Genomic DNA, 13,922 nt, shown 5'->3' with positions numbered 1-13,922 from the left:
CATCCTGCCACTTACAGTCAGAGAAACAGGACTAAACTAAAAAAGAGGCAGATTTTTAGATATTGATCCTAGATAGTCAACTGTTAAGGCACCTAACACCTAAAATATAATCAAATTCATAATTTTTCATCTCAAGAACTTTTTTTTTTTTTTTTTTTTTTTTTAAGTTTGGCAAACAAACTGTGTTAATTTCTTAACCACTATCTCACTTAACTGAATAGAATAGGATTATTCTTTTGTTGGGATATATTGCCAAAATGGAGCTAAATCAGTGGGGTGATCCATCTGAAACCATCCCCCTTTGTTGGCCACCTGGAACCCATCCCCCTTCTCTTCTCCACAAGGTAGAACAAAGGATTCCCTCCAAAACAAGAACAAAGAAAACCCGGCCCACTGTGGGAGGCGGCCACCTCAAATGGACCAATCAACCGAATACTCCAACAGGAAGTTCCCCCATGTCACTCATGGCACAGACCAATAAGCCGATACTTCCACAGGAAGTGCTCCCGTGTCACATATGGTTTAAAAGCTAGAGGCAGACATCTTTCTTCCTCTTTTTCCATGGGTTTGCAGCCCATCAGGAGAGACCCCTTTCACGTGAAATACCAGAAGAAAGCTGACTGGAAGTAGCTTTCGTTTTCCTGCGTCAAAAGTCACGGATCACAGTGTTCCATCGTGCATAGCAGCTGCGCTGACTGGGAGACAGAAGCCTTTGAAGCTGACCGTGGAGCTTCGTTCTCCCCTTCCTTGGACAAATCGGCTGAGAGGACGCTCTCTAGCCGACTGAGCTGACTGAACTTCCCGAGGGGCGGACCGCTGGCAGAGAACCTCTGCCCGACAGAAACCAAGCTGCGGTTGCCGTGGAAACGCCAACCTCCCTCGGACGACGCATCTCACAGTAAAATCAATTTACTTTCCTTTTGATGCATCAGGATTGCTGTGCTCAGGCGAGAGAAAGGCAGTTTAGGGTTTTGAATTAATGCTGATGTTCTTTTTTCATCTGTGCTGATTAAGGGTTTGTTTATTTGGTTAAAATAAGTGTGTGCTTCTTTACTTTCTTTCTTGGCTTTCCTGTCCTCTTCGTTGTTTCTGCTTTGAGATAGAGATAAAGTTATTACATTCAGCCACGTGGGGTCCCCGTGGTCGCCGCCATCTTGATTACAGGTCGCCCCCCCCCCATTTCTCTTTGTTCCCCTCACCGCGTGGAGAACAACGGGGGGTGGTCCCCATTTAGCCACAACCATTCACACACATCGCTACATTGCCAGGCAAAAAGGGGTTTTTGCTAAACGCTGCTATTGTTAATACATGTTTAATAATTTACCAATACTAAGCTGGATGTATTAATGTACACGATCAATTGCACTGTATAATCACACCTGCTGCTTTGTTAATGCATTTAATCATTTGCTGATTTTGAGTTGGATGTATTAGTTTACATTGATCAATTGCACTATTATACCTGCTGCTAGCGGACATTAGTGAATGTATTAATATCTGGCATATTTTGGACAATTTCAGATGCCAGTAATGGTTTTATTTCTTTGTTTCTATCTCGTTTAATTCTTTATTTTCGATTTTTCTTTTAAACTAGTCATTTAATCTACCTCGTGTTTATTTTTCTAGTAATGTGTAGTGTTTGCATAGATGTTAGATTCCTGTAATCCTGAATTATTAGAATAAATACATCATTGGTTAAACTGTAGTGGTTTTGGTCGTTCATATAACGGAGGGTTTATCACTCAGCGCAGATCCACCCCCTTTTGGTAATAGTGCGAATAAACAGAGATAGAAGGTTCTTTATTGATAATTTAATAGCTTTGCTGATAAGTTAACCGGGGCCACTAGACTGGCGGATACCTGGATTTTAACAGCCGGTTAACAACCCTCCAGTTGTGGATCAACAACCGGTAAGTAGATAATTCAGGGCTATAATTATCCACCTAAGAACACTAAATTGATTTTGCCTTCGATGTTGAATAGGATAATAATTAACTATAACTCCAGTTCTAGTTAACCATCTATTCATTATCTGCAGGACATTATTTTTGCACAACACTTTGTTGCTCCACAATTGGAAAATTCAAGTGTTTACAAAAGAAATAAAAGCAGAGGAACATGAGATTACTGATCCATTAATACTTTGCATGTTTGAAACGCTCATGGTAAACTTGCATTGTTGGGGAAAGACAGTCTGGACCTGTAGCAGCGGGTATGAACAGACTTTTGTGCAGGTATGAACAGACTCAAGTAAACCCTGTCTAGCACCAAAACAATGGACTTAGACCCCTTTTTTTGCAATGTTCTGGTAACAAGGAGCAGGTATTTTTCAGAGCAGAGCTGTTGCTCAGGAGCAAAGTCACAGGACAACCCTAACTGGTTAACGTCAAGGTGACAAGTGTCTGGAAACCTGCACCTGTTATAGAGCTCTAATAAGACCAGGAACTGTGAAAAGAGCGTGCATGGAGTAATAGCCACGACATATTGAGTACCTGCCCTGGTCCCCTATAATGAGCTGTCTGGTATGACAACAAAAACCTTACCCAAATATAAATTCTATTGCTTACCAAAAGAAAATAAGTGTCGTCATAGAGGACTGTCAGAAGTCAGAAGGGATAACTGGACATCGACTGCAATTAGCCAACTGTGCAGTGTACATCTCAGGTGAGTTTCAAAACACTTTGGGAGAGCTAGCTTGAGCTTTTTCCAGCTTAATGTTGTAAAAAACATTTCCCGACAATATAAAGTTATTAGATCACACTGATTCCTGACACCTTGTGAAGAAATGCATTTGATAATAACATCGAAAGATTTAGTTACAGACACAAACATAAAGATTTTTTTTTTCCAGCCTTTGGCCCTGAACACAACAACGATTTTCTGTAAGGTGGCTTGCGTGAAATACATCCCAGGTTTATTTTGGTCAGACTACGCAGCTTTTCAGTAGCAATTTCAAGGGTCTTGAACGAAGAAAGATGAGGCTATGATGTCAAACACATTTGCTTTGGGGGAAAGTGCAAAATAAAATCTGATCCCACTGGTTTGGAGTCGCACATCAGGTCACTGATAAGTGGTCCGGATCCGGACCCACCTGCTGGGTAATCCGGGCTCAACCTGATTTAAAACATTTATAAATTACAGCATGTTTTTCGATGGCAGTGTCTAATTTCACTTGTGCCGCTTCTCCTGTTTGTACGGTAAAGCCCTCTGGGACCAGGCTGCACGTGATGCCAATTAGCCCATGAGCTGTGTCGGTCAGGGCTGCTACCGCTGCTAGCAGGCAAACCTGTGGCAAGCCAGGCGGTGGGAAAGAAGGAGAAGATGAGAAAAAGTGAAAGAAAGTGTGGACTAGAACTGCTGTGAACTAGTGAAAGAAAAGTGAAGTGTGTTCAAAGATGACAAAACTGAAAGATTGTTCTCTACTTAAAAAAAAACACTTTAGATTTTAAAATGGAAAAATGTTCTTTATTTCAAATATCTTTTCATTTAAAAAACCCGGGTGCATAAAAACCTCATTTTATTTCAGTGTTAAATTCTGTTTAAAGTAACAGATTATAATTTAAAATGTCTCCGGACCTTTACTGGTTGATGATTGTCTTTATTCGGACCCCGCTGGTTTTTAATTGGTGACCCCGGGCATAGCAGGACAGACTCGTGCAACAAAAATCAATGAAACATAAAATAATACTAGAAAAAGCTGTTTCGCAGAAACAGCAAAGTGGGAATGCTTTTTTTGCTAAACGAAATAATAAAAATTAGCAAAAGAAACTGCAAGAAGGAAAAGAAGCACAAATTAGTTGAGGAACATGTGAACATGTGATAGGAAGTCATCAGAAACTTCGAACTGCAGAAAACATTTGAATCATCTGAAGATTTTGTAGGGTAGAATCATTTGGCAGTAAAATGGTAGAAACAGACTCATCTTAAAAGCTGCACAGCCAAACCATACATGATATAAAAAAAATTCATAAATGTGGGCACTAGAAGGGTCTAAATGTAATGTCTCCCAAGTTTCAAGAAAAAGTTCTAAAGAAATTTTGAAGGGGTCCACCTACTTTCCAGAAACATGTCAGGCATGTTATGAATTAGCAGCACACAGAAAAGCTTAAATTCCTGTCCAAAAAGAGAGCAGAATGAAGCCAAGTTCACAGCATAGGCTGAAAAGTATTAAATCAGCTGAATCAGAAAAGAAATTATAATGAAAAACTTGAATCTTAGTGGTTGAAGAAAAAAATAGTAGCTTAAGGATGGGAAGTAAAATGCTGAGGAAGATGGTATTGAATAAGTATCAAAATTTTGAAATCATATGTGGAAATGTCAAACCTTGGCAAAACAATTTGAAATGATTTAAAATGTGTCAGTTGATCAGCATAAAGAAAACAGTGTCATCATTTGAGGATTGAAAATCTACAAACCTATGTGCAAGACTGACCATGAGAAGCAGAGTAAGGATAGAGAGAGAAGCTTATAGAAAGAGAACCAATACCACTTAAGGAGCTGAATTTATCAAAAAAACATAGGCTGCATGTTACGAGGTTAGCTGATGCTTTATTACAGTGTAAATATTAGAACCTGATTAAGAAATATGCACTGAGGTGTGTGGTCAACAGGCCTTGGCAGTGTATTTTGAAGAAATTGGTTGACTTTGGGTCATAGCTACGAGCCATACGGCACAATGAATGAGTGTGTGTAAGGAAGAGCCTTTTATTTTGTAGAGTTCCTTTAGTCTTATTTCAAAAGTCCATCATGTATGTGTGTCAAGGGAAGGGTCATGCCCAGCAGTGATATAGCATCCATTTCTAAATATGAAATCACTGGTTTTCCATGTTATTGGGTGAATAGATGCTGCATTAGAGCGTAAATGGGAGACTTTTATTGTGAAATTCGCTCTGGGGTATGTTTTGAAAAGGTTCCTAGAGTCTAATAGAAACAAGCTGGTAGAGTTTGGGTCATAATGCTGAGCCATTTGCATCAATTACTGCACGAGTATAACATAGAGGCTTTTATTTTGTAGGGTCACTGGAGTCTTATTTTGAAAGTCTAGCAGGGTTGTGTGTTGAGAAAAGGGTCAGACCCAGCAATGATACTTGATGACTTTCCAATCATTAAATCACTCTTTTCCACTGTTATTAGGAAAGGAGATGAAGTGGCAGTGGGGGGCTTTTATTTTGAAATTTGCTGTGGGGTGTGTTTTGAAAACCCCCCTTAAGTGTAATAAAAAAAAAAAGTGGTTGAGTTTGGGTTATAATGTTCAGCCATAGGCTGGGAAAAAAATATGAGTTTAATGTAGGAGCTTTTATTTTGAAGGGTCCCCGGAGTCTTATTTTGAAAGTCTATCAGGATTGCGTGTGAAGGGAAGGGTCATGGCCAGTAGTCATATTGTATCCATTTCCAAATGTTAAATCAGTGTTGTCTCCCTCCATTAGATTAAAATGTGCTGTTTAAAGTGGCAGAGGTAAAATCCCTTTGAAGCTCGGTTACCTTGACAACGCTTAATGAGCCTGTCAGTGAAAGAGAGAAATGCGCATCACTTTCGTTCCTTTCCTCTCAGGCTTTTTTGAATGGGATTATCAGCTCAGAACAAACGAGTGCTGAAGACAAACCGTAAATGGTATCTAAAAAATTCTTTCAGTCTAAGCAACAGCTATCCTTTGTCTCCAATTGGGATAATGTTCATGGCTGTAGCTCATTCAAAGCCTTAATGGGAAGGAGAAATATAAAGGTTTGTAAATCCTGCTGGTCTCATTAAATAACATGGAGTTCCATGGTAGAACAGAACTCCCTAAAGCAAAACTTCCCCTGCGAACAAACGAGCGGTGAGCCAAAACCGTAAAAGGTATTCAAAAAATTCTTTCACTGTTGGCGTCAGCCATCCTTGGGCTTCGACTGTGCCAACTTTCATGTTTCTACTAAAAATTATTTGGCCACGGTGACGATGTAAAAATTTGCATTTTCTGAGTTTGAGTATTTTTCTCAGAATCAGCGTTTTCCTATGCCCGAACAAGTCAGCTAAACAGCTAAACCATAAATGATATTGAAGAAATTCCTTCAATGTGAGTGCTAGAAGGTTCTGAAGATGTTGTATACCAAGTTTCATGTTAGTACATCAAATAGTTAATAAATGGGAGCGATACGAAAATATGTATCGTTTTGGATTTTGTCTGTGATTTTTGGAAAATCTCTCATTGGATTTCTATTGGGGAAGTGTGGACTTCTTCATGGTCTGGGCCAAACTGTCGGAAAACCGTAAATGCCACATAAATTAGGGTTATATTTCCTGAATCCTGATAAAAATCCCTACGTTTTGATGTATAATTTATTTCAATTGAGTTAAAAATGAGGGACTGAGAACAATTTGTTCGGAAAAAACAGAACAGCTCAAAAGCTTGAGCACGCACTCTAGCAGTTGAAGAATTCCGTCCATAGACTTCCATTATAAATCTGAAAATCTTAAAATTTTTCTTTTAAAGTTTGAAGCTTCACTGAAGCAAAACTGTAAAAGTTAGCAAAAAGCTGAGTTAAACAGTAATAGCAGAAAGATACGGAAACATTTTAAAAGTTGAATGGTGTTTCTAGCTGAAAGTATGCTGAAGTAGTTAAAGGTCGAAGATGATAAAGTTTTATCTGAATTTTGCTGAAATCTAAGAATTCTACATGCATTTCAATGGGGACAAAAAAAACGCAGAAAAAGCAGAATATCGCGAAAACTACAAAAAATATCTTTACCAAAAGACATAGCACAATTCTCCTGAACAAGCTGAACGTTTTGATACCAAAATTGTTGAAATCGGTTGAAAACTGCGGGACTAGTTAGAGTCAGAAAAATTTGAAGTGAACAACAATAAGTGGGAATGCATAAGCATTCCCACTTGATAATATTTTACCCATGATAGGAGTTCAGAAGGACAGAAAACAGACAAAGCAATTATCTTCTTTGAGCCCTGCAAAAGCAAAGAGGGACAGAAAGCACAGTTTATCATTCCTCTCAAAATTCAAACTTGTTTCTAAGTTTGAAGACATTTCGCTTTTCATCCAGGAAGCTTTTTGAATTGAAAAAGCTTCCTGGATGGGAAGCAAAATGTCTTCAAAATTTGAAACAAAGTCCAGTGAGGTGTTTTTTTAACTTTTTTGAAAAAACAGTTATCAATCATCTGGGTCAGCATTTGCCGATCGCAGCATCAAATTCATAAATTATTCAGTAATGTTGTCTCTTCTAAATCTACATGGCATTACTTAGTATAAAAATTAGGAGAAGAGAAAGTATCATTGACCACTATTTTAAGGAACCAGCGGACAAGCGGTTTTTCTATATCATTAATAATGGAGAAAATATTGTTGAGAAATAAGGAAGCAGGGAATGCTCTTAAGAGGTTTGTCAGTGACTTTTAAAAATGTCAGGATTCCTGAATGTGTGTTTGTGTTTCTGTGTTTGTCTCCCGTCCTCCACCAGGAGGCGCCTGGTCCATCCATTTCTTCTTTTCAAGTTCGAGGATCAAATTTCCCACTGAGCCTGAACTAACCGCAGTGTTTTCCCCTCACCTTTCAGTTCCAGTTGAGCAGTGTTCAGAGCAACACTGGATTCTTCACAGTTTCCAAAATAAACCTGTTAAACTTTTTCCCTGGTCTCTCTGTATTGGTTTAGTGCTTTTGGGTCTGATCACAGTTAAAATCATGACAAAAAAAGTATTTTTAATTTACCCAGAAAAAGACTGTTTCTTCATCCTACTTACTAGTCAAAAACTGAGCAGCTGCTGACATCTGCAATCTATTCTGGCGCTCCTTCTGCCCATTAGGTTCTTCTGATCCTCTGTTGTCCTCCTTCCATCTCCCGCATTTAGCCCCTTGAGGATAACCTCAGCCTCTTCCTGCTCTGTCTCCCTGGTAGACTTCTCCAGTGTACCGCTGTCTTCTTTCCCGCCATCCGCAGCCCCCCTACTCTACCTTCAGCACTCTGTCTGCCCAGTATACTTATCAGATCTGGTGCTGTCATGCTTCAATCCTCTGCAGTTAACCTTTATACTGTAGCTGTTTGCCCAGCAGGCCTCTCTAATCTACCACTGTGCTGGCCATTGTGGTCATGGTTACTGAGGTCAGGCACACAAGTAGTGGAGTTGTGCATTGAGACCATTGAAAGTGGATTATTATATACCTAGAAATATGACCCTAAGAGCCTCACCTAGGGGATTTTAAAGGCCGATATTGATATTGGGTGCTTTAAAAAACAATTTCCGATATTACCTATTAGATATACAGTATGTTGCCCAGAATATTGATGAAAATATTGATGCATCATGAAATACAATGAAGTCCGTAACTGGAAAATGCCAAACTTTTGCAAGCTAGAAGGGATTTTAACAGCTTTTCACCATTAATACAGTAAACTACTTTTGGAGCTTTCTTAATTTGCTGAATTAATATTATGAAAATACTCTATCATGTAGTCACAGCTTCAATTATTTAGCATGTGGTGTTTGGTAAATTGTTTGCTTACTTTCTGATTTTGCAAAACATGGACAGAAATTGTAATGCTCGCTGTTTTGAGGACAGGTGCAGTCTTGATAAGCTCATATCTCTCTGGACTCCATGGTTAATCATTGACAAAATAGGAGGTTTTGTACCAGTTACTTAGCTAACAGCATGAATCACAGGAGATGTGTGACAAGTACGCAGAGTAATTACAACATAACCATCATTATCACAACAGTTATGATCAAAATGATTATGAGGCAGATACAAGAGCCAATTTAGTGTTACGGATTCCTCAATCTGACCTTTTTTTGGAAATGAACCTATAAAGGAATTGTGTTTATTTTGTGTCTGTTTCCTTTTTTTAAGAAAACAATACCAATTGACACTTTTTAGTATCCTGCCTCAATTTCTTCTGATAATCTGAGCAACACAATTAGCTAACAAAACATTACAATACAGGCATTTTAATTGATCAATCAATCTTCAATATTGGTGATCTTGCAACTCTTCAGTTTCTTTTCAGTATTTTTTGACATTATTCATAAAATAATTAATTGTGCAAAGCATTACACTTGATTGGTCTGTGAAGAGGCTACTTATTTTACAATTACTGGAATATCATCTCAGATTTTTCAGACCTCCAACAAAGATATCCAAAAAACATTTGACATTTCATATTAGGGGTAAATACAATATGGGAATGGGCAATATGTAAAAAAAAAGAATAATATAGTGGTATAGTAAAATCATCATGATGACTTTAGTATAATTTCCTACAAATTAGGCAAAATATTTTTTTTTTCATTTTTGTATATTATTTATAAATAATATAATATATCTTTTATTCATCAAATACATTTCCTCTTTAAAAGAATTGTGTTCCACTTGGCCTCAAAAGCCTTGCAAAAGCCAAATCATTTGTTTAAAAAGTAATCCTCATAATCAGTATTATATAAAGTATAAAATGAGAGGACAAATAAAGACTAACTTGAAGTTGTTTGATATCTTCATATCTTAGTTGTAAAATGATAAAAGTCTGCATTTTTGTAAAAGACAAAATCATTATTTTATTTGCTTGAAAATAACTTCAAGCAAATAGAATGAAGGAGGTAAAAGTATAACAGCTATAATCACCCAACAGCTTATCTTAAAAAACATACTATTTGACTGAATGCTTCATATCCGTTCAATATGACAAAGTCATGTCAACCTTCCATTAGTACGGGGGGTTAACACAAATAGAGCAACAGCAAAAAGGACTAGATGACAAAAGACTATAAGGAAAAAGGGAGCAACTGCACAGATTGAGGTTAATGAACTTAGAAAAAGTAACATGGTGTGATTCCACCCCACATCTCACCATCTCTCTGGATAACTGTGGAAGTAGTTGGGGACTGGAAACAAAAAAATACCTGTGACATTCAACCTAGGGGCCAGATGGCTAATCGTCTCTATTGTGCTTATCCGTTCACTTCACTGTCACCCAGCCTAGAAGACAAATAGACAGAAAGACACACCCAGAGTATTAGACAAAACCTTTAGAGAAAAGAATGAAGGAAATGAATACCTAGTGTACATTTAAAATTAAGAAGAGTTTTCAGACCTATTGTCTAAAAACATCTAATTATAGTCAAAGTTTTATTTGAAAGCTCATCTTGTGCTCCACCTGTGTCCCTTAGGCACAAAAAGAGCTCTTTTAAAGATCACGCTATAAATATTATATATTATCCAAGCATAAGAGTTTAAAAGGTTTGCATTGATACTCATTATCACATAAGTTTGTACAAAGTCATTAAAAAGTACTCAAATAGATTAGATTCCATCCTTTATATGTATAGGGTATGTCCTGGATAGGTTACCAGACCATTAAAGGACTGAAATATCATTTGGATTTAAATAACTTGACTTTATCAATTAATAGGGAGTGAATGGAAAAAATCCACTAAGATATAAGAGGGAATTAGAGGATAACATAAAACGGTAAAAGAAAAGGGCAGGAAAGGGACTTTAATTAATCAAGCCGAAAGCTGAAGTAAGCGGCGTGGGGCGCAGTGTTCTCTCTCTCTCTTTTTTTTTTTTTGCCCTTTAGTATAATTATGAAGAGAGTATTTAAGGATTAAACTTGAACACTCAGCAGCTCTTGTCAGTTAAATATCATAACACAGTGACACTCTCACACTGGGTAAACAAGCCAATAAACACACTTTACAATGCCGAAGCTCCTTACTAAGCAAGGGTTGTTGCAGTGGAAAATGCAAGAGTATCAGAACAAAGCTTTTTATTTGCATGGAGATTGCAAGAAATACTCGTAACAAAGATGAAGTCTTTAACTGAGCATATCATTTTAATTTGGTCAATAAATAATCATGATGAATTATTTAATCCCCTTTTCACTTGAGTACTCTTAAGCCAGCATGCACGAAATGAAAGCAGATAAGCCTATGTAGAAGAAAAGAAAAATCAAACCTAACATAACAATAGTATTTTATTCTATTCTATACAAATATGTTGAGACTTCTCTATAATTGTATTTCCAATTGTACAATACATTATTATATTCTATTCTACAATTCCATATACTGTTAATTTAGAAAGTGCCTTTGTTATAATAATCGGTTTAATCACCGCTACTAATAATTGCATAAAGAAGTAATAACATAGTGTTGCTTGTTTTCATTTTTTTAAAACTTTGGCAGAAATCACCAAAAATATGTGTTTTGAAAAAATACTCAGCAACAAAATTGATATTAAGTTTGAAAATTCCTAGCTTTTAAATTCAAATGTAATGTAGGTCCCATGTAATTAACAAATAAAACTAGAATAATGATAAAAATTATGTAGAGTATACATGTACAAATTTTTCTTACTTCAAGAATGTGTGCCCTTAATAAGGCTCAATAATGACTGCCACAAATGTCCTTTAAATCCTATAATCATTGCAATATATATATATATATATATATATATATATATATATATATATATATATATATATATATATATATATATATATATATATATATATATATATATATATATATATATATATAACTAACATATAACTCTACTTCCTGTTTATTTCAGCCAAGTGTAATGTCTATGTATGACAATATTATGCCTCACATAGCCTTGTTAATTAGTTCGGATGGATGTAAACATGACTACTTGCATTTTCTTTTTTATTAATTTTTGAAAAGTTTATTTAAAATTCACACCCCATTTTGATAGAGCACAGCTATTGTCAGAAACCCTCTCCATCCTTGTAATATATTTAAATCGCTTCAATCAGAAAAATGGTACCCCAACAGCAAAAGAGAACTACCAAACTATAAGAAAACTTATTGCCTCAAATCACTGAAATGTTAAACTGACATTAAATAAATCAAACATTTTATTGCAGTTATTTTTTGTATATGACTTTATGTAGTTTTCTTGTGATCTTCCAAAACAATCTTGAAGATTCCAGAGCAAAACTGTTTTTTCAGGCTTAAGGGTATGCAAATGTTATTTGATTTTTTTATGTTTGTTTGGACAATCTTATGGTCCAAATTTACTCATGTGAGTTTAGAATCTCTCCACCATTTGCCACTGTACAAATGGCTTCTTTGTATTTGAGTTAGCAGCTGACTTTCAGAAGTGCAAAATCACTTTGTACAAGGTAAGCATTTTTGAAATTTGCTTATTCTCCACCCATGAATTTGCACAAAACACTTTGCACCTTCTTTGAAGATCAGCTCTGCATGTACAAACACGTTTGGAGGTGCTCCTGTATGTACCAGACACACCTTGATTAAAGTTTTGTTTGTAAAAAAAAAAAAAAGTTTTAAAAAATGGTATGCACATGCTGTCTGCTTAATTGCAAACACAAATAACTGGAAACATGTTTCAAGGTGCTCCTGTATGTACCAGACAAACCTTGGTTAAATTTTTTTGAAGATAAGGTCAGCTCTCTTACTGTATAACTAATTAGGCTAAATGCAAAAGATGGCTACAATGTTTTTTTGGACCGGTCAAGTAAGGCACATGTCAGATTTTTCCCAGACTATGTCAGCAGACGTATAACCCAACCAGAGTTGGTTTACGGATAACTTGCAGTAGAAACACATTAAAAAGTTCATTTTAGGAACACAACGTCCTCTTGGAGATAATTGCCACTCTCATCCAAGAGGCTTCTTCAGTTCTAACTTGGTGGAGAGCACTGTTACGTCCACCAAGGGCACAACATATTTGAGGACACGAGACAAAAGATGAGGGTTCAAAAAAAGATTTTTTATTTATCAATTCTCTCCGATTTAGTTTCTTCGGCTTCTTCAGATTTTCTGCGAAGAGAAAAAGGTTAAAGGCCCTCAAATCCCGTGCCCCAAAAAGTAAAAATAGAAACCCAAAGTAACAACAGAAAGTTGGACCTGGCAGGCCGATCAAACAGAATAAAACGGTACAGCAGGGGGCCAACCCTATACAGGGCCGTCGAAGTCCCTACTGGTACCGGACTGAAGGCCAAAAATAACCTAAGCAAAAGAAAAATCGAAAACAGGACAACCGGTCCCGCCAGGCCAAAAACCACAAGAAAAGAAGGTAAGAAACGGTTAACAAAAATACCGCATGGCAGGCTGGAACGTCCGCTGCAGGCCGCAGCGACAAGACAAGTGCGCACCGCGCACGATGGAACAAATGGAAGCAGGTGGAAAGCGGCGTCCAAACGAAGTTGGAAAGGAACGCCCCAACATGCTGAAAGCCAGCCTATTTATAGGCGGACGACAGCACCACAAATTAACGTAATTAACTCGCTAAAAGAATCCCAAAATATATTAACAAAAGATCCTTGAACTAAAGTCTGTAAGAAAACAAAGAAAAGAAATAGACAAAAATCATAATGTGCCCGAAGCACATAACAAGCAATGTGATTAATATACAGTAGGTGTTACAACGAATTAGGAGAAATCAAAAGGTGGCTCTGATCCCTCCCACTGGATTGGCCAAGGAGGTCACCTGGGGGGTGTTAATGGTCATTAGGGGGTCCTAATGGGTCGTTAACTCCCTCGTCCCCTGAGTGGTTTCGGTCACATGCCTCATTGAATTATGAGTTAGTTGAGGGTGGGTGACAGGTGAATTTTCTGGGTAGTGTCACTAAAAGTTCTTAGTAGGTAAAAGGTTATATCTAAGACCAGCTCCTCTGTAGGGAGATGGTTTTTCCAGGTTAACCAATTAGTTACAGGAGTAACCTAACTCTGGATTACAGCTATCTGGCTTTCTAAAACAGAAAACCCAGGATATGTGCATATTTATCAAAAAACTTGAGTTGTGTTCTATCAAACCTTTAGAAAATCACAGATGCATATGTTTCTCTAGAGCTTTTATATTTATTAGTAATGACTAGAATAAACTTGAATTAATATTGTTAAAACCATCAATATCACATGTGCCTCTTCTTTTTTGTTTAGTGTACCTCAGCC

Source organism: Cyprinodon tularosa, unplaced genomic scaffold (genome assembly GCF_016077235.1).
Source record: "Cyprinodon tularosa strain WSP-4 unplaced genomic scaffold, ASM1607723v1 ctg371, whole genome shotgun sequence".
NCBI classification, from domain to species: domain Eukaryota; kingdom Metazoa; phylum Chordata; class Actinopteri; order Cyprinodontiformes; family Cyprinodontidae; genus Cyprinodon; species Cyprinodon tularosa.
Note: the sequence above shows the minus strand (reverse complement) of the source record.